At 51.5% G+C, this 18660-nt stretch overlaps 1 protein-coding gene across 5 annotated transcripts in view; it reads right to left on the reverse strand.

Moving 5' to 3' along the window:
- Positions 1 to 17490, reverse strand: part of ARHGEF10L (Rho guanine nucleotide exchange factor 10 like) — a 179668-nt gene extending 162178 nt beyond the window's left edge. For all 5 annotated transcript variants that reach the window (XM_077972446.1, XM_077972391.1, XM_077972342.1 and 2 more), the window contains exon 1: positions 17179 to 17490. The gene's annotated coding sequence lies outside the window, so the exon portion shown is untranslated. The remainder of the gene's footprint in view (positions 1 to 17178) is intronic.
- Between the last annotated feature and the right edge of the window lie 1170 nt (positions 17491 to 18660).

The following is an 18660-nucleotide window of genomic DNA, read 5'->3' on the forward strand; positions in this document are numbered from 1 at the left end:
CAGGAGGCCTTTTCACATGGCCTCCTCCATTCCCTGATCTCCCCCTCCTCTGAGCTCTATAGCACCTAGTTCTTTTGTTATAAGTTGGCTCTGGGTGATAACTGATTTGACCCATCTAGCTTGAGGGCAGCTATGATACAGCCTTGAGGGCAGGGGTCATGCCCCAGACCCCCATTGTCCCCCCAGAGTCCAGCACAGTTTAGGGGCATACTCTTTAGAGGATCATAATGGATTCTAAAGGACACCCTAGAACCCTTATCAATAGAACCCTCTGGGTCTAGGGTTCCAAACCACCTGCTCATAAAACAAATTGAGTCTGCAGAAGCATTTTGTTTTGCCTATAGTGGTTTTCTTGTTGTTGTCAGTTGCCATCATTTAGTCATTGGGAGATTTCCCATAAAAAGTCAGATTGCAGCCAGGAGCAGTGGCTCATGCCTATAATCCCAGCACTTTAGGAGGCCAAGGCAGGAGGATTGCTTGAGGCCAGGCATTTTAGACCAGCCTGGGCAACATCGAGAGACCCCCATCTCTACAAAAATAAAAAATAAACCTAGCCAGATGCAGTAGTGCATGCCTGTAGTCCCAGTTGCTCAGGTGGCTGAGATGAGAGGATCACTTGAGCCCAGGAGTTTGAGGCTGCAGTGAGCCATGATCCCACCACTGCACCCCAGCCTAGGCAACAGCATGACCCTGTCTCTGAAAAAAAAAAAAAAAATTAAAAGCCAGATTTTTAGCTTCTCTTAACAAATCTGAAGATCTGATAATGCCAGGTCCACCTTCCCCCATGGCCACACTCTGCAGGGCCCCAGGAGTGGTGGCCCTTTAGACACAGCTGTGCTCTCTACTTGTCAGTGTCACTCCCAGCCCTCTGTCACTCCTCTGATTTGAGGCCCCTCCTCTGTGATTTAGTGTTTTAATTTCATTTTCCCCCTCTACTCTCCACTTTGATGAGAAAGAATCACATCACAAAACATACGCTGGAAAATAAATAAACCTGCAGCCCTCACAGTCCAGGCCAGCCCTCAGCAGGCCACATCCTCACGTACTCTTGTCCTCCTGACATGCACCTGCCTCTTCACTCTCACTTTCCCAAAAGCACATTCTTTTTTTTCTTTTTTGAAGATAGAGTCTTGCTGTGTCACTGAGGCCGGAGTGCAATGATGTGATCTCAGCTCACTGTAACCTCCACCTCCCAGGCTTAAGTGACCCTCCTACCACAACCTCCTAACTGAGACTACAGGTGCACACCATCATGCCCTGCTAATTTTTGTATTTTTTTTTGTAGAGATGGGGTTTCACTATGTTGCCCAGGCTGGTCTTGAACTCCTGGACTTAAGTGATCCTCCCACTTTGGCCTCGCAAAGTGCCGGGATTACAGGTGTGAGCCATTGTGCCCTACCCCAGTTGTACACTCTAACCTCCACAGCACAAATGAATGCACAGGTGTTTCTCTGAGCCTTTGCTCTCGGCTGGAATACCCCTGACTACTCCATCCCCCAGACACTATGGTTAATTGCTTTTTAGTGCTGTTAACATAAATAGCACCTTCTCTGGGAGCTCTTTCCAAGGACTTCTGCGGTGGGCCCCTGGTTCCTACCCGCAGCCTGCATTCCCTGGTCAGTGTGCCCTGCCTACCATGTGTGGTGGCATGTATGCCACGTGTCTCCTCCCCGGACTGTGAATCCACGGAGGCTGGACTCTGTTGTTTCATTCCGGGTGGTATCCCCGGCACCTGCTCCAAAACCTGCTGCAGCATAGACACGAGACAAATATGTGCTGAATAGATGAGTGGATGGGTTTCAATAGCCACAAAAGGAACAAAAAGGATTTCTGGGAACATTTCCATGTCCCAGAACATTCAATTAACCAGAATCACCCACTCACTGAGCACTCTGGTGAGGGCAGGATTTATTGTGTAAGCAAAATCATCGATGATACATTACATCTGGATGGGACTCAGGAGTCCATCCTCCTTGTCTCCACTGCTGACCTGGGAAAGAGGGAATGAGGGCGTACAGGGGTGGTATTTCCCTGGTCAGAGAGGCTAGGTGACCTGTCCAAGGTTGCTCAGCAATCTGGTGGAAAAGCCAAGATGGGGACCCAGGGCCCTCGCTGCTGCCTCCCAGTCTGGCCCCGCTCCCACCAGTCAGCTCCATAGTGCAGGGGTCCCCAATCCCCTGGCCATGCACCAGAACCAGTCTGTGGCCTGTTAGGAACCAGGCCACACAGCAGTAAGTGAGTGGCAGGTAAGCAAGCTTCATCTGTATTTACAGCCACTCCCATCACTCACATTACCACCTGAGCTCCGCTTCCTGTCAGATAAGCAGCGGTGGCATTAGATTCTCAGAGGACCACAAACCCTATTGTGAACTGCACATGCGAGGGATCTAGATTGCACGCTCCTTATGAGAATCTAATGCCTGATGATCTGTCACTGTCTCCCATCACCCCCAGATGGAACCGTCTGGTTGCAGGAAAACAAGCTCAGGGCTTCCACTGATTCTACATTATGGTGAGTTGTGTAATTATTTCATTATATATTACAATGTAATAATAGAAATAAAGTGCACAATGAATGTCATGCACTCGAATCATCCCGAAACCATCCCCCAGCCCCAACCATGGAAAAATTGTCTTCCACATCCACGAAACCAGTTCCTGATGCCAAAAAGTTTGAGGGTGATCAAAAAAGTAGATCAAAAAGTTTGATCTACCTCTGCCGTAGAAAAGAAACTGGCTGGGCATGGTGGCTCACACCTGTAATCTCAGCACTTTGGGAGGCCAAGGCAGACGGATCACCTGAGGTCAGGAGTTTGAGACCAGCCTGGCCAATATGGCAAAACCCTGTCTCCACTAAAAATATAAAAATTAGCTGGGCATGGTGGCACGCGCCTGCAATCCCAGCTACTAGGGAGGCTGAGGCAGGAGAATCACTTGAACCCAGGAGGCGGAGGTTGCAGTGAGCTGAGATTGTGTCACTGCACTCCAGCCCAGGCAACAGAGCAAGACTCCTTCTCCAAAAAAAACAAACAAACAAACAAACAAAAAAACAGAAAATGGGTGGGCTGGGCATGTTGGCTGGCAAGGCACAATGACTCACATCTGTAATCCCAGCACTTTGGGAGTCCGAGGTATGTGGATCACTTGAGGTCAGGAGTTCGAGACCAGCCTGGCCAACATGACGAAACTTCGTCTCTACTAAAAATACAAAAATTAGCTAGGTGTGGTGGCAGCTGCCTGTAATCCCAGCTACTCAGGAAGCTGAGGCAGGAGAATCTCTTAAACCCAGGAGGCGGAGGTTGCAGTGAGCCAAGATCACGCTGCTGTACTCCAGCCTGGGAGACAGAACAAGACTCCGTCTCAAGAGAAAAAAAGAAAGAAAGAAAGTGGGTGGATGGGAATGTGGACTTCCCAAGTCTGGATATCCGCCTCGCATAGGCAGCATGAATGGAGAGTGCCCAGCCAGCAGCCAGTCCTTATTATGCACTACGTCATCAAGCCAATCGTGAACAGGCTAGTATCAAAGAGAGAATGGGTCACATTTTGCTTACAAATGAGGATGATAGAGTCTGTCTTACCAAGTTGAAACCCTCTTTCCATAACATTCCTGCCCCTGTTCAATAGGACAGGAATTTTGAGGGGAGCTGGGATGCACTAAGCAACCCCTGAAGTCTTCTAGGTTCTTCATAATCCAGGACCTGCATTTGGGGGGAAGCAAGCTAAGGTCAAAGACACAGCCACAGGTGTCCCAGGGGATCAGGCGGAAGGCAGCCTGACTTCCCTGAGCTGCTCCTTTACGGGACTTAGTGTCAGGAGAGACTAGTCTGAGTAGCCCATTCTCCTGGTGATGCAGTGTCAAAATAACCACGGCAGGCCGGCACAGTGGCTCACGCTTATAATCTCAGCACTTTGGGAAGCCAAGTTGGGAGGATTGCTTGAGCCCAAGAGTTCAAGACCAGCCTGGGCAACATAGCAAGACCCCATCTCTACAAAAATAATGATAAAATAATAATAGCAAATGCCTAATAGCACTCTCTATATACCAGGTTCTGTTTAAACACTTCACATGTATTAGCTCATTTAATCCTCACAGGAACCCTATAAAGTGGATACTTTTATCCCCATTTTACCGATGAGGAAACTGAGGCACAAAGACACTCTGTCCTAGCCTTGAATGTTCGTCAAAATGACCTGTTCTTACTCAGCACCCCTTCACTTGAACCACTTGAGTGGATTTTTATTCCTTGAAAGCAAAGAAGCCTATGATGAGAGGAGAGATGAATATTCGGGAGGTGCTGTTTGTCCCTGGCTACTGTCCTGGTGCAGGACGAAGGGGCCATTCCTGAGTCCTGTGCAAGAAGAGTGACCAATTAAGGCACAAGGTATCCCCAGCACCCTGCTTTAACCTTCCTGTATCTCCTAAAACAGAAAAGACCAAGTCGGGGAGGGGCGCGGGTACGGTGGTTCACACCTGTAACCCCAACACTTTGGGAGGCCGAGGTAGGCGGATTACCTGAGGTCGGGAGTTCGAGACCAGCCTCGCCAATATGGTGAAACCCCGTCTCTACTAAAAATACAAAAATCAGCTGGGTGAGGTGGTCTGCACCTGTAGTCCCAGCTACTCGGGAGACTGAGGCAGGAGAATAGCTAGAACCTGGGGGGGCGGAGGTTGCAGTGAGCCAAGATCACACCACTTCACTCCAGCCTGGGCAACAGAGCGAGACTCCATCTCAAAAAAAAAAAAAAAAGTCAAGGGGAAAGGGACAAAGGACAAAGCCTTAGCACAGGGTAAATGTAGGCTGGGGTATCAGAGGCAGTTGCAAACACATACAGCTCCTCTACCCAGCAGGCCAAACCCCGCAGGCCCCAGGGGGCCACCTACTCCTCAGGGCTATCTGCAGCCTCCTCTAGGGATAACAGGCAGAGCACTTGGGGCTGTCTGCTGAGCCAAGGGGAGGTTGCATTTCTCGGCTTGGGGCCTGGCCAAGGAGCCAGAAAGGACAAGGAGACAAGGTCTTTGCTTCCTGGCATCAGATTACTGCTCCAACCCAGGGCTCAGAGCACCAGGCCAGGCTCCCAGGCATAAGAGTTGCTGGTCAGCTGATGGCAGACAGGGCAGAGGGCCTGTTCTAGAAGTTACCGTAAAGATAGAGGGAATGTGTCACTGGCTGCTGAGGAGAGGAAGCAGAGAGAGAGCCCAGGGGACACAGTGAACCTCCAGCCTTGCCAAGCAGACCTGGCTGGAGACTGTGGGCCAGGGCAAGAGGTCCTCAGGAGGGCAGGGCCTAGAGAGAGACTTCAGTGACACTTGGTGGGTGGGTGGCGGGGGGCGGGTGCTCAGCTCCCACTGGCTGGCCTGGGCTGTGGCAGGAGGGCCTGGCCATGGCTGCAGCCTGGCACCAGCCCCAGAAACCTTCATCATCCCACAGTTTCACTGCCCAGGGCGGGGAGGCTCCATAAGCTCCCTGGTCTCCCAGATGAAAGACGCTTTCTAAGAGTCATAAAACCATCCCCACTCAGAACAATGGGCTGTTATCCGGCTGTGTCCTTCACATAAACTCCCATGAGCAACACACCAGAAGCTGCAGGCAGGGGTTTTATAGACTGGCTTTTTGGACCAGCCCCAGAGCTCATTACCATCTACTCCCTTGCCCTCTGCGGAGGCTGTGTGGAGGCGGCATGGAATCACACCCATCTCTCCCGTTTACAGAGGCCCACTGTGTGCCACGCCTCCAGGCAACCCTGCAAGGAAGGTGGCTCTATCCTGCTTTATGAATAAATACAGAGGCCCAGAGAGGTTAAGTGACTTGTCCAAGGTCACACAGTGGGTGAGTGAAAGAGCTGGGGTTTAAATCCAGAGTCCATGCTCCTGCCCCCAGACTGTGTGACCTCTGGTTAAGCTTGCCCAAGTCTTCCCCCAAAACTCAAGAGGTTAAGCTCCCAGATATGACATCTTCTGAGACCTGAAAGCCCAGGATGGTCATGTTGACCCACCTAGTGGGTCAGCAGAGGCACAGGGGGTGGGTCACCTTGGAAGGGAGACTTAGCACGTCAGGGACATGACATGAAAGAGGCCCTGAGCCCCTTCCCTCCACCAAAACCCAGAGTCCCCACTGTATCCCACATCCACCCCTCCAAAGACCTCTCACCCCATTCCTCCTCTGAAGGCCACCTGTGCTGATGATGTCCCCACTTTTATTGTGCATCTGTCTACATTTACCATATGCCAGGCTCTGCAGTCTTCATGCATGATCCCATTGACTATTGCAAGAACTCTGTAGAATGTCTGCCCTCTTTTTTTTTTTTTTTTTTTTTTAAGATGGAGTCTTGCTCTGCTCTGTCACCTAGTCTGTAGTACAGTAGCACGATCTCGGCTCATTGCAACCTCTGCCTCCCAGGTTCAAGCAATTCTCTTGCCTCAGCCTGCCAAGTAGCTGGGATTCTAGGGCGCCTGCCACCATGCCCGGCTAATTTTTGTATTCGGGGTTTTCACCATGTTGGCCAGGCTGGTTTCGAACTCCTGACCTCAAGTGATCCACCCACCTCGGCCTCCCCAGTTGCTGGGATTACAGGCATGAGCCACCACGCCCAACCATAATGGCTGCTTTCAAGATCTCCTTTTTCATACAAGAAACTGAGGTCCAGAAAGGTAAGTAGCGTGCCTGAGGTCACACAGCAAGTAAACAACAGATTCCAGGTCTATCTGACTCTCCCCCACCACACTGCCCCAAAACTTCACAATGTGGGTCCAGCCGACACTCTATCCCCACCTTCTCAATCCCACAATACTGGCTCACAACCCTGGGTGTCACCACAGATGCATGGATAACAACAATAACAGCTGCTCCTTCATGGGTACCTTCTGAGTGCCAACCTCACCACCCCCTGTACCATCTCCTATCTACACAACAACCCTCAATGTTGATATTGCAATTCCTATTCTGCAGATGAGGAAACTGAGGCTCAGAAAGGGGAAATGTCTTACCCATTGTCCCGCAGAGCTGGTAAGTGGGGGTGCCAGGGTTTGAACTCTCTTCTCTCTGGTTCCAGAACCACTGTTCCTTCCAGGTAAGCCAGCATGACAGTCAGACCACACCATCCCAATAAAGACTTGGCATGCATTCAGCAAACATCCCAGGTGCCTAGGGTGTGCCCAGCACCATTCCAGGAGCCGCCAGTGAAAGAAACAAGACTGCTGTGTGGCCAGGTGCGGTGGCTCACGTCTGTAATCCCAGCATTTTGGAAGGCCGAGGCGAGTGGATCACCTGAGGTCAGGAGTTCAAGACCAGCCTGGCCAACATGGTGAAACCCTATCTCTACTAAAAATACAAAAATTAGCCAGGCGTGGTGGCAGGCACCTGTAATCCCAGCTACTCAGGAGGCTGAGGCAGGAGAATCGCTTGAACCTGGGAGGCAGAGGTCACAGTGAGCCAAGATCGTCCCACTGCACTCCAGCCTAGGCAACAAGAGCAAGATTGCGTCTCAGAAAAAAAAAAAAAAAAAGACTGATATGATCCTGGCCCCATGGCCCCATAAGCCCCATGGAAGGTTACCAGGGACCCCCGATCATTCCTGGCTGCTCTGCTTAGAGCCTCACTTATAGCTGCCTCCTCTCATCCTCCAGTGCCACCCCTCTCCTCTGAGCTCCCAGGAACTTCCCAGATAGCCTGCCCCAGCCCCTGCGAAGGCAGTCCACAGCTCTTCATCTCATGGGTCATTTTGCCCTTGGATGCTTCTCAACCAGCTCCTAACTGGGCAAACCAGATAGGCAGCTGTGGTGGCCCAGGCTTCCCTGAAGAACCCCTTAGACCCAGCCCAGAAGCCACGGCTGGCATCCACAGCACCTTTGTGGAGGTGGTTTGCTCATGGGCTTCCCCACCCTGAGAAGCTGGCTTGGGGTCTGCCCTATGTCACCATGCCCTCTACTGTCTGTGGCTGCCAAGGACAAGCCAACTGCTCAGAACAACTCATGGATACATCTGGTTAACTAGTTAATGCCAGACCCTGTGTTAAATGATCTTAATTGGCCGGATGTGGTGGCTCATGCCTGTAAACCCAAGGCATGAGAGGCCAAGGAAGGCCAAGGAAAGTGGATCACTTGAGGTCAGGAGTTCAAGACCAGCCTGGCCAACATGGTGAAACCCTGTTTCTACTAAAAATACAAAAATTAGCTGGGTGTGGTGGTACGTGCCTGTAGTCCTAGCTGCTTGGGAGGCTGAGGCAGGAGATCGCTTGAGCCCAGGAGGTAGAGGTTGCAGTGAGCCAAGACTGTGCCACTGCACTCCAGCCTGGGCAACAGAGCGAGACTCCATCTCAAAAAAACAAAACAAAACAAAACAAAACAAAATGATCTTAATCATCATCATCTGCATCACCATCATCACAACCATCACCATCAACATAGCTAACATTTATTGAACACTTGCTACACGACAAGACCTGAGCCAGCCCTTTACTGTATTATGCCATGGAAACACAATAATCCCATGAAGTAAGTACTGGAACCATCCCACGCAACAGATGAGCACACTGATAAGCAGAGACGTTAAGCCGTAGCACCAAGTACTATAGTGCTTGTTAAATTGTCTGTTACCCCTGCTATACTGTAATCCTCCTGAGGGCAGGATCATGTATCCAGTGCACAGAGCTGTGTCTCCAGAATGCAGTGCCTGGCATAGAAGAGGAATTCAATAAACAGTCTTTAGATGAATGAATGGATGGAGGATGGATGGATGGATGAAAATTATGGGTGGTGGACAAATGGATGGATGGAGGATGTCTGGATGGCTGGCTGGATGGATCGATGGATGCATGGATGGATGGATGGATGGATAGATGGATGGATAGATGGATGGACAGATAAATACAATTGAAAACCAAAAGGAGGACAAGCACAGTGGTTTATGCCTGTAACACTTTAAGAGGTCAAGGTGGGAGGATCACTTGGGCCCTGGAGTTCAAGACCAGCCTGGGCAACATAGTCTACAAAAAGTAAAAATAAATTATACAGGCATGGTGGTGTACGCCTGTGGTCCTAGCTACTTGGGAGGCTAAGGTGGGAGGATCACTTGAGCCCGGGAGTTCAAGGCTGCAATGAACTGTGATCATGCCACTGTACTCCAGCCTGGGGGACAGAGCAAGACTCTGTTTCAAATAAATAAATAAACAAACAAACAAAGAAAATAATTATCTTAACGAATTTTTTTAAAGTAAAGAAAACCAAGAGGAAAAGGAAAGGGGCCGGGTGCAACAGCTCACACCTATAATCCTAGCACTTTGGGAGACCAAGGCAGGCAGATCACTTGAGTTCAGGAGTTTGAGACCAACATGGCAAAACCCCATCTCTACTAAAAATACGAAAATTAGCCAGGTATGGTGGCTTATGCCTGTGGTCCCAGCTACTCAGGAGACTGAGGCAGGAGAATCGCTTGAACCCCGGAGGCATAGGTTGCAGTGAGCCGAGATCGTGCCACTGCATTACAGCCTGGATGACCGAGTGAGACTCTATCTCAAAAAAATAAAAAAAAAAAAGAAAGAAAGAAAAGAAAAAAGAAAAGGAAGAGGAAAAGCACTAGAGGGCAATAACCCTCCTTTCCCAGTCACCCACCCCCTCAGTGAATAGGTCGGAAACTGGATGCAGTTTTTCTGCTAACTGGAAAATCCCCTGGCAAGGATTCCAGGCAAAGCAGAGAAGAGTATGTTGATGTTTTAGGGGTAGGGAAAAAAAAAAAAGGAGCGTCCTGGGGGTGATGAACTTTGAGAGAGCTCAGTAAAGATAGCAGCGTACAGAGTCTGATCAAGCATTTTCCCAGAAGCCACTGGGAATTTAACCTGCTCAATCCCAAACTACAGGTCTCTGGATGAGCTCCGGCTGGGGGGAACGGGTGGTGCCATAAAATGTCTCCAATGTAGTGAGCTCCCTGCCCTGTGGCTCCAGGGTGGGGCCTGGGAACAGAGCCTTGCCAGACTCTCAAGTTCTGTTCAGAGTCAATCCCAACCCATTCCCTGGGTGCTGTCTCAGAATTGTGTGTGGGGCACCTGCCAGCAGCCTAGAACTTTAGGGAGATGATTCTCTGGCGTATTAAAAGATCTCATGCTGACCCACAAATCCTCTGACCACATGAATTCTGATCAGCGGCGTCAGCCAGCCACCCGGTTCTGGGGTGAGATCAATGTGAAGCAGGTTGCCCCCTTCCCCCACCCCTGCATTCCCTGATCAGAGCCCAGGGCTTCCAGTTTCCTGTGAGAGAAGCAAGACTCAGAGATGAAACAACCCGGTAGTCCCAGGAAAGCAGGCATGGAGGCCTGTGGCCCAGTTTCGTAGTTTCCAGAACAAACTTTTCAAGAAAATGAAGAAGAGATAAAGGCTAGAAAGCAGAGTGGGATCCCTGCCCCACTTAGAGACATCCACCGCCTGAATGGAACAAGTCATTGCCGTCCAAGACAGCACAACGAGGCATCCCGCCATCCCTGAGCCTTGTCTTTTTTTTTTCTTTTGGAGACAGGGTCTCACTCTTGTCCAGGCTGGAGTGCAGTGGTGTGATCTTGGCTCACTGCAACCTCTGTCTCACAGGCTCAAGCAATTCTCATGCTTCCGCCTCTAAGTAGCTGAGACTACAGGCACGCACCGCCACGTCTGACTAATTTTCGTATTTTCAGTAGAGATAAGGTTTCGCCATGTTGCCCAGGCTGGTCTCAAACTCCTGGGCTCAAGCAACCCACCCACCTTGGCCTCCCAAAGCGCTGGGATTACAGGTGTGAGTGACTGCGCCCAGCCAGCCTTGTCAATTTGTCAGAAACGGAGTTGGGGCAAACCTGGTGCCAAGACGTGGCCTTCCTTTCACTGAGCATTTGCTATGCACCAGGCTTAGTGATCTGCCTGGGATAACTCTCAACCCTCTCAACACCTCAGTGAGACCAAGTGACTCAACCAAGTTCACACCATCTGAAGGGACAGAGCTGAGATTTGAACCCAAGTCTGACCAAAAAGTCCAAATTTGTCCACTAATAAGGTGGAAAGGACTTAGGAGGCCTTTTCTCCCGCAAACGTTGGCATTCCGGGTTTATTCCAAAAATTGGCCACACAGACTCGGGGCAGGTTTTTACAGAGATCGCTCCAGTCTTGGCCAGTCCCCCGAAAATCAGAAGCAATAAGAACCTCCCCCGCATTCCTGTGCTCCCTGGGCTTTGCGGCCACGCAGGGAGGAAGGAGAGGGGAGCACTGGCAGGGAACCCAGAGAGGGCACCCGGGAGCCACCCATTCGAGCAATTCAGAGACTTTCAGAGCTGGCAGGGCCCTGAGGAATCGGGGGTGGGGTAGAGGGAGTTATTGCCCTCTAGTTATTTTCCTCCTGGTTTTCTTTACTTTTTTTTTTTTTTTTTTTTGAGAGAGAGGGTCTCGCTCTGTCACCCAGGCTAGAGTGCAGTGGCGGGATCTCAGCTCACTACAACCTCCACCTCCAGAGTTCAAGCAATTCTCCCGCCTTGGCCTCCAGAGTGGCTGGGACGCAGGCGCACGCCACCATTCTTGGCTAATTTTTGTATTTTTAGCAGAGACGAGGTTTCACCATGTTGGCCAGGCTGGTTTCAGACTCCTGATCTCAAGTGATCTGCCCATCTCAGCCTCCCAAAGTGCTGGGATTACAGGCATGAGCCACATCACTCAGCCTCTTTACTTTAAAAAAAAAAAATTATTAAGAAAATGATTTTATTTCTTTATTTGGAAAGGAGTCGCGCTCTGTTGCCCAGGCTGGAGCACAGTGGTGTCATCACAGCTCACGACAGCCTCCAACTTCTGGGCTCAGGCGATCCTTCCATCTCAGCCTCCCGAGTAGCTGGGACCACAGGCGTGTGCCACCAGGAACAAGACTAGAACCCATGGCTCAAGCCAACATCCTGCTTTCCTAGAGAGAGAAACTGAGGCCCCAAGAGGGCAAGCATTTGCTCAAGGTCATGCAGGGCGTGAAGAATGGAGTGGGGAGCAGAGGCAGCCTCCTGGCTCCCAGCCTAGGGTCCCATCCGCCACCCCAATTGGCTCAAACCAACCATGACATTGGGACCCTTTTTACCAGATAGAACGGATTTATCAGATTTAATTATAACATTGCTCACGGGGAGAGACAGGGTAGACTAAGATGGGGAGGGAGAAGGTGGGCAGGGGCACTACCTAACCCCACTGGCTCCCTCCCTCTCCTCCCTCCCCCTGCTGGGATATCGGATGTCTTTACAGTAGCTGAGCTGGGTTTGGCTGGGCCAGGAGGAAGGACCAGGGTTACCTGCAGAGCAGGTCACAGTGTGGTCGGGAGAGGTCCTTGTTTTCTTGGTTCCCCTTGAAACAAAGGCTGCCTCTGTTTCTGAGACAAGGGAGGATGGGGGAAGGGGGTCTCTGTCATTCTGCTGAAGGAAAAAATGGGAGCAGGCCTGAGCAGGGGAGAAGAGGACTTACTTTGTGGCAGCACCAGGCCACCTGCCTCAGACCTACCTGCTAAGCTCCTAAACTTTGTTCCTATAAGCCTGGTCTCCTGGAATCCAAGGAGTCCATGCTCCAAACTTGTTCACTGCTTCTTGTCCGAGTACCCTGGGAGACTCTCATTCCCCGGGGAGCTGCCTCTCTACATGACGGGAGGTGCTTACTTCTGGGAACATGAAGACCAGACCAAGTTCAAATCCTTGGTTCCCCATCTCCTGGTCCTATGACCTTGAGTAAGTGAGTTCATGTCCCTGAGTCTCAGCTTCCCTACAATAGAACATGGCTTGTGTTCCTGCATCCCAAAGTCACTTTATACACACACACACACACACACACACACACACACATATATATATATATATATATATATATACATATATAAAATTTTCCTTGAGACAGGGTCTCACTCTGCTGCCCAGGGTGGAGTGCAGTAATACCATCTTGGCTCACTGCAGCCTCGACCTCCTGGGCTCAAGTGATCCTCCTACCTCCGCCTCCTGAGAAGCTGGGACAACAGGTGAGCCACCACACCAGGCTAATTTTTGTTTGTTTGTTTGTTTTTTGTAGAGTTGGGGTTTTACTATGTTGCCCAGTCTGGTCCAAGGTCATTCTTTTTTGTTTTTTTTTTTTCTTGAGACGGAGTCTCCCTCTGTCACCCAAGCTGGAGTGCAGTGACACAATCTCAGCTCACTGCAACCTCCACCTCCCAGGTTCAAGCGATTCTCCTGCCTCAGCTTCTTGAGTAGCTGGGATTACAGGTGCACAACACTCTGCCCAGCTAATTTTTGTATTTTAGTAGAGATAAGGTTTTGCCATGTTCACCAGGCTGGTCTTTTTTTTTTTTTTTTTTTTTTTTTTTGAGACGGAGTCTCGCTCTGTCGCCCAGGCTGGAGTGCAGTGGCGCGATCTCGGCTCACTGCAAGCTCCGCCTCCCGGGTTCACGCCATTCTCCTGCCTCAGCCTCCCGAGTAGCTGGGACTACAGGCGCCCACAACCGCGCCCGGCTAATTTTTTGTATTTTTAGTAGAGACGGGGTTTCACCGTGGTCTCGATCTCCTGACCTTGTGATCCGCCCGCCTCGGCCTCCCAAAGTGCTGGGATTACAGGCGTGAGCCACCGCGCCCGGCACCAGGCTGGTCTTGAACTCCTGACCTCATGTGATCCATCTGCCTCAGCCTCCCAAAGTGCTGGGACTACAGGCATGAGCCACCATATCCGGAGGTCCAAGTTCATTCTAAGGATTAAATATCAAAGCTTTCAGTCACAGAAGAGACTGGAGACATGGCTTGGGTAATTACCTCTCTTCATACTAATTCTCTGTGTGCATGTGCCAGTGTTGAAAAGCATTCCCAGACATGACTATCATTCGCAGGGAATAAATCACCAGCCCCTGCACTCAGATGGTGTGACCCAGGCCACAAGAGATTCAGTGGCTTGTTTAATGTCCTATAAAGGCAGAAACAACTCTAGAATCCATGGCTCAAAAGTCCCACTGTAGCCCAACCCAGAGGCACTGAGTGGGAAGAGCAGGAAATCAGGATTCAGCCAAGCCAGGCTCTAGTCTTGGCTGTGCCATGAACAGTGTGTGACCTTGGGTGGTGACTTAGGGTGAAGTGTGCTTTCAACTTTCTGACTGGTGATTTCAGTGTCATTGACCAGCTATGTGACCCAGGGCAAGTGACTTCATCTTTCTGGACCTCAGCTTCCTCATCTGTGAAATGGGGTTGCCAGGAGGGCTCAATGAGCTATGGCCTAAAGGATGCCTGGCACAGAGCTTGGTATACGGTGGGTGCCCAATAAATGAAAATGTAGCAATGGTGGGCTGGGTGCAGTGGCTCACTCCTGTAACCCCAGCACTTTAGGAGGCCAAGGCGGGCTGATTACTTGAGGCCAGGAATTCGAGACCAGCCTGGCCAACATGGTGAAACCCCATCTCTACTGAGAATACAAAAATTAGCCAGGCGTGGTGGTGGGCGCCTGTAGTCCCAGCTACTTGGGAGGCTGAGGCAGGAGAATCACTTGAACTCAGGAGGCGGATGTTGCAGTGAGCCGGGATCACACCACTGCACTCCAGTCTGGGCAACAGAGCTAGACCCCATCTCCAAAATAAAAAAAGAAAAGAAAAAGAAAATGTAGCAATGGCAATCACAGTTCACTGCAGCCTCAAACTTCTGGGCTCAGGCGATCCTTCCATCTCAGCCCCCCGCGTAGCTGAGATCACAGACGTGTGCCACTAGGAACATGACTAGCATTAGTAGTTAATATTGCTGTGATTAGTATTATCATTAGGAGAAGGAGAAGACGGGATGGGATCAATTTAAGAATCTCTTGTTCCCATGACTGCCCTGGAGAGGAAGTCTAGGAAGAAGATATCGGGGATGTGAATGGAGCCAGGCCAGTCATCCCCCTGAAAGTCCCAAAGTCTCATTAACTGAAGAGATCCAGCCAGAAGGACTCCTGGCATCACACTCAGAGCAAGCCTTTGCGGGGACAGAAGAGAGGGGTAGCCCTCTCTTCTGCCACCTCAGGAGACTCTGATTTAGGGGCCAAAAGCTGGGGAGACAGCCCTGCCTCAGCAGCCCTGACACTTCTGCCCCTGACGAGGATTTCTCTGGAGGAAAAACCACATAGAGGAGGAGCCAGCCTTGGTGTGGAGCATGCTCTGTTAGAAGCCGGGGGTCGGGAGGTTGGAGAGGCAGGATCTGACTCTGTTCCATCACTTAGCTGTGCGGCCCCAGGCAGCTCACCTGACCTCTCTGAGCCTCCATCCCTCAACTATGAGCATTATCACAATTCCTGCCCTTCCCAGCTCCCCAGGCTGTTGTGAGCACCCTTCAGGACGGCGTCGGCTGGCTTTGTAAACTGTCCAGCACCGTAGGATGAGGTGCTGCCCTCATTAACCACCAAGCTCCCCTAAATAGATGGGCAAGGTGGGGTGGACAGGCAGCACATGAGGTGCCACTCCAGGAGGTCAAAATGTTAAGAAGGAAACAGACGCAGGGCCCAGGCCCCTCCTACCCCTCTGCCACGCCCACTCTCACCTCCTGCCTCCTTTGCCCAGGACACTCCAAGGAAACCCTGACAGTGGTGTCGGAGATCCCGAGCCACAGCTTTCAACCCTCCCTCTGTTATTGCACGCAACTGTCCTGGGAGTCATCAGTCATTGGTCCTGGATTCCGGTAGCTGGGGGCTACGTGAGGATAGGGTAATCTGCCAAGGAGGCAAAGCAGGTGACAGGAGAAGAGCTTGGATGGTGGCATTTCAGCCCCAGGAGGCCAACCAACCAGAGCGTCACGCAGTCACCTAAATGTCCCCCTTCCAACCTCAGCTTCACCATGCCAGGCAGGACCCCCTCCCTAGGAAGTCCCGTTCTCCTATGGTAGCAGCCAAGTACAGCAGCTAAGACCTTGGCTGAGCCCTGGAACCACACTCCCTGGGTTCAAAACTCAGCTCCTCCTCCTCAAGCTCTGAAATCTTGAGTAAGTTACTTAACCTCTCTGTGCCTGTTTCCTCTACTATAAAATAAGAGTGATACCAATAACACTTAACTCATTGGGGTGTCGGGGATGAAAGGCATTTGCACACCTACTGTACTTTGTTAGCAAAGTGCTCGCCACGAAGTAAGTGCCCAGTAATTTGCCAGACACTGGCCATGCAAATAAAAGAGACTGCCTCCAAAAACAGTGAGCGCTACGCCTGTAATCCCAGCACTTTGGGAGGCCAAGGCAGGTGGATCACCTGAGGTTGGCAGTTCGAGACCAGCCTGACCAACATGGAGAAACCCTGTCTCTACTAAAAATACAAAATTAGCTGGGCGTGGTGGTGCATGCCTGTAATCCCAGCTACTCGAGAGGCTGAGGCAGGAGAATCGCTTCAACCTGGGAGGTGGAGGTTGTGGTAAGCCAAGATCGTGCCATTGCACTCCAGCCTGGGCAACAAGAGGGAAACTCCATTTCAGGGAGAAAAAAAAAGTGAGCTCTCCATTCCCAGGGATAGTCAAGCTGTGGCTAAACAGCCACCTGTCGGAGGTTCATGGCCTAGATGACCTTCAAAATGCCTTCCAACTGTGAGCCCATAAAATCCCCCTGTGAAATGGCTCCCACCAGCTGCATTCCTCCTCCCTGCTGAGGCCCGGATGACATGGGAGAGAGCTAACGGGGGTGGGTGGCGGGGGGAAAGCAGGGGGAAACAGCCAGGAGCCAGGAGGACCAAGGAAGGAGCCCTGGGCAGGGAGTCAGCCAGTCCAGCTTCTAGCCCCAGTTCCGCCATCAATGCATCAATCCACCTTCGTTACTCCCTCTCCCCCAAGCCTCAGTTTTCCCAGCTGTAAAATGATGCCATTGAACTGAAGCCATCTCAAGCTGCGTCCCTCACTCTGTGACCCTAAGAAGGAAGTGAGGAAAGCACCCCCCTACACATGCCCTTGCAGTCCACCTCTGCCGTTCTCACTCCAGGTTGCCGTGACCTGCCCCGCTAGGTGGCTGCAGGGTTGGGGTCACACCCATAGAGGCACCCAGCATGGTTCTCCTCACCGAGTCCATCCCAAGGTGGCCCCAAGCTCCAGCACCTGCTGAGAGGGAGCAGGGTGTCCCTGGGCCTGATGCACAAGGGTGTCAACGACAGCGGGGACCCCTCCCCCACGACCTCCAAAAGATTTTCCTCCAACTCAGCGAGGGGCAGAGATGGTTAAAAACAGAAAGGAAACTGACCTCAATCCTGTGCAGTCCAATCGCAGTCCTCCGGGAAGGGAGCACAAGTGACAGGGGCAGCCCCCTTCTATTGGGAAGGGTCCCGTCTGTCAGTTGAAGTAGCTGGAAGGACAGGCAGGAGCCCAGAGGGTGAGTACACTGGCTCCCAGGGCTGGGCCCACACAGGGCCCAGGTGTGTGAGTCACTCACTTGCCCGACCTGCCGGGCAGGCGAGGGTGGTGAGCAGAAGGACAGGAGGCGGCCCTGGCAGTCCACGAGGAAAAGCTAGACTGAGCCAAGCCAGCCAGGGCTGGGCCATCCATCAGCCAGCCTGGGAGGGCCAGAAAGCTGGCTCGGGTGAGGAAGGGAGGGGCGAGAACCAAGATGGGGCCTCCAGAGGGGGGTGCCAAGCAGTAGGGCTGAGCTCCGACGACTGCCCGCTGGCCCGGGAGGGCACACAGGGCCCGGGTACAGGGCAGGGTTGGAGGGTCACCCATGGGCTGCACCCCTTTTAGCCAGAGAAGGTGGAAAGGAATATGTTTGACGTCGGAAAGATGCAAGCGCCAATCCCTGCCCTCTCCAGCCGTGTGACATCATGCAACCGGCCTTGTCTCTCTGAGCCTCAGTTTCCCCCTTTTTTTTTTTTTTTGAGATGGAGTCTCTGGTTGTCGCCCAGGCTGGAGTGCAATCGTGCGATCTTGGCTCACTGCATCGCTGCAACCTCTGCCTCCCAGGTTCAAGTGATTCTCCTACCTCACTTGTCCCCAGTAGCTGGGATTACAGGCGCCCGCCATCATGCTCAGCTAATTTTTGTATTTTTAGCAGAGACGGGGTTTCACCAGGTTGGCCATGTTGGAGTTTCCTCCTTTGTTTTCATTTTCTTTTTTTGAGGCAAGGGCTCTCTCAGTCACCCAGTGGCAGGACAATCAGATCATGGCTCACTACAGCCTCAACCTCCTGGGCTCAGGTGATCCTCCCACCTCAGCCTCCCAAGTAGCTGGGACCACAGGTACACGCCACCATGCCTGGTTAATTTTTATATTTTTACAAAAAAAATTTTTGTACAGACAGGGTTTCACCATACTGCCCAGGCTGGCCTTGAACTCCTGGGCTCAAGTGATCCTCCTACCTAGGCCTCCCAAAGTGCTGGGATTACAGCCGTGAGCCACTGTGCCCATCCAGTTTCCTCCTTCTTGACCTGGGGTGATTATAATAGGCCCTACCTGATGGGGTTTTTGTGAGAATTAAATGAGACTGTGTAGGGAAAGGGCTCCTGGCTCTGAGAGAATTGGCACTACTGGTGGCTCTGATTATGCTGATGTCTTTTTTTTTTTTCTTTTTTTGAGATGGAGTTTCACTCTTGTTGCCCAGGCTGGAGTACAATGGTGCGATCTTGGCTCACTGCAACCTCCACCTCCCGGATTCAAGCAATTCTCCTGCCTCAGCCTCCCAAGTAGCTGGGATTATGGGCATGCGCCACCACACCTGACTAATTTTGTATTT

Source organism: Macaca mulatta, chromosome 1, assembly GCF_049350105.2.
Source record: "Macaca mulatta isolate MMU2019108-1 chromosome 1, T2T-MMU8v2.0, whole genome shotgun sequence".
In the NCBI taxonomy this organism is placed as follows: domain Eukaryota; kingdom Metazoa; phylum Chordata; class Mammalia; order Primates; family Cercopithecidae; genus Macaca; species Macaca mulatta.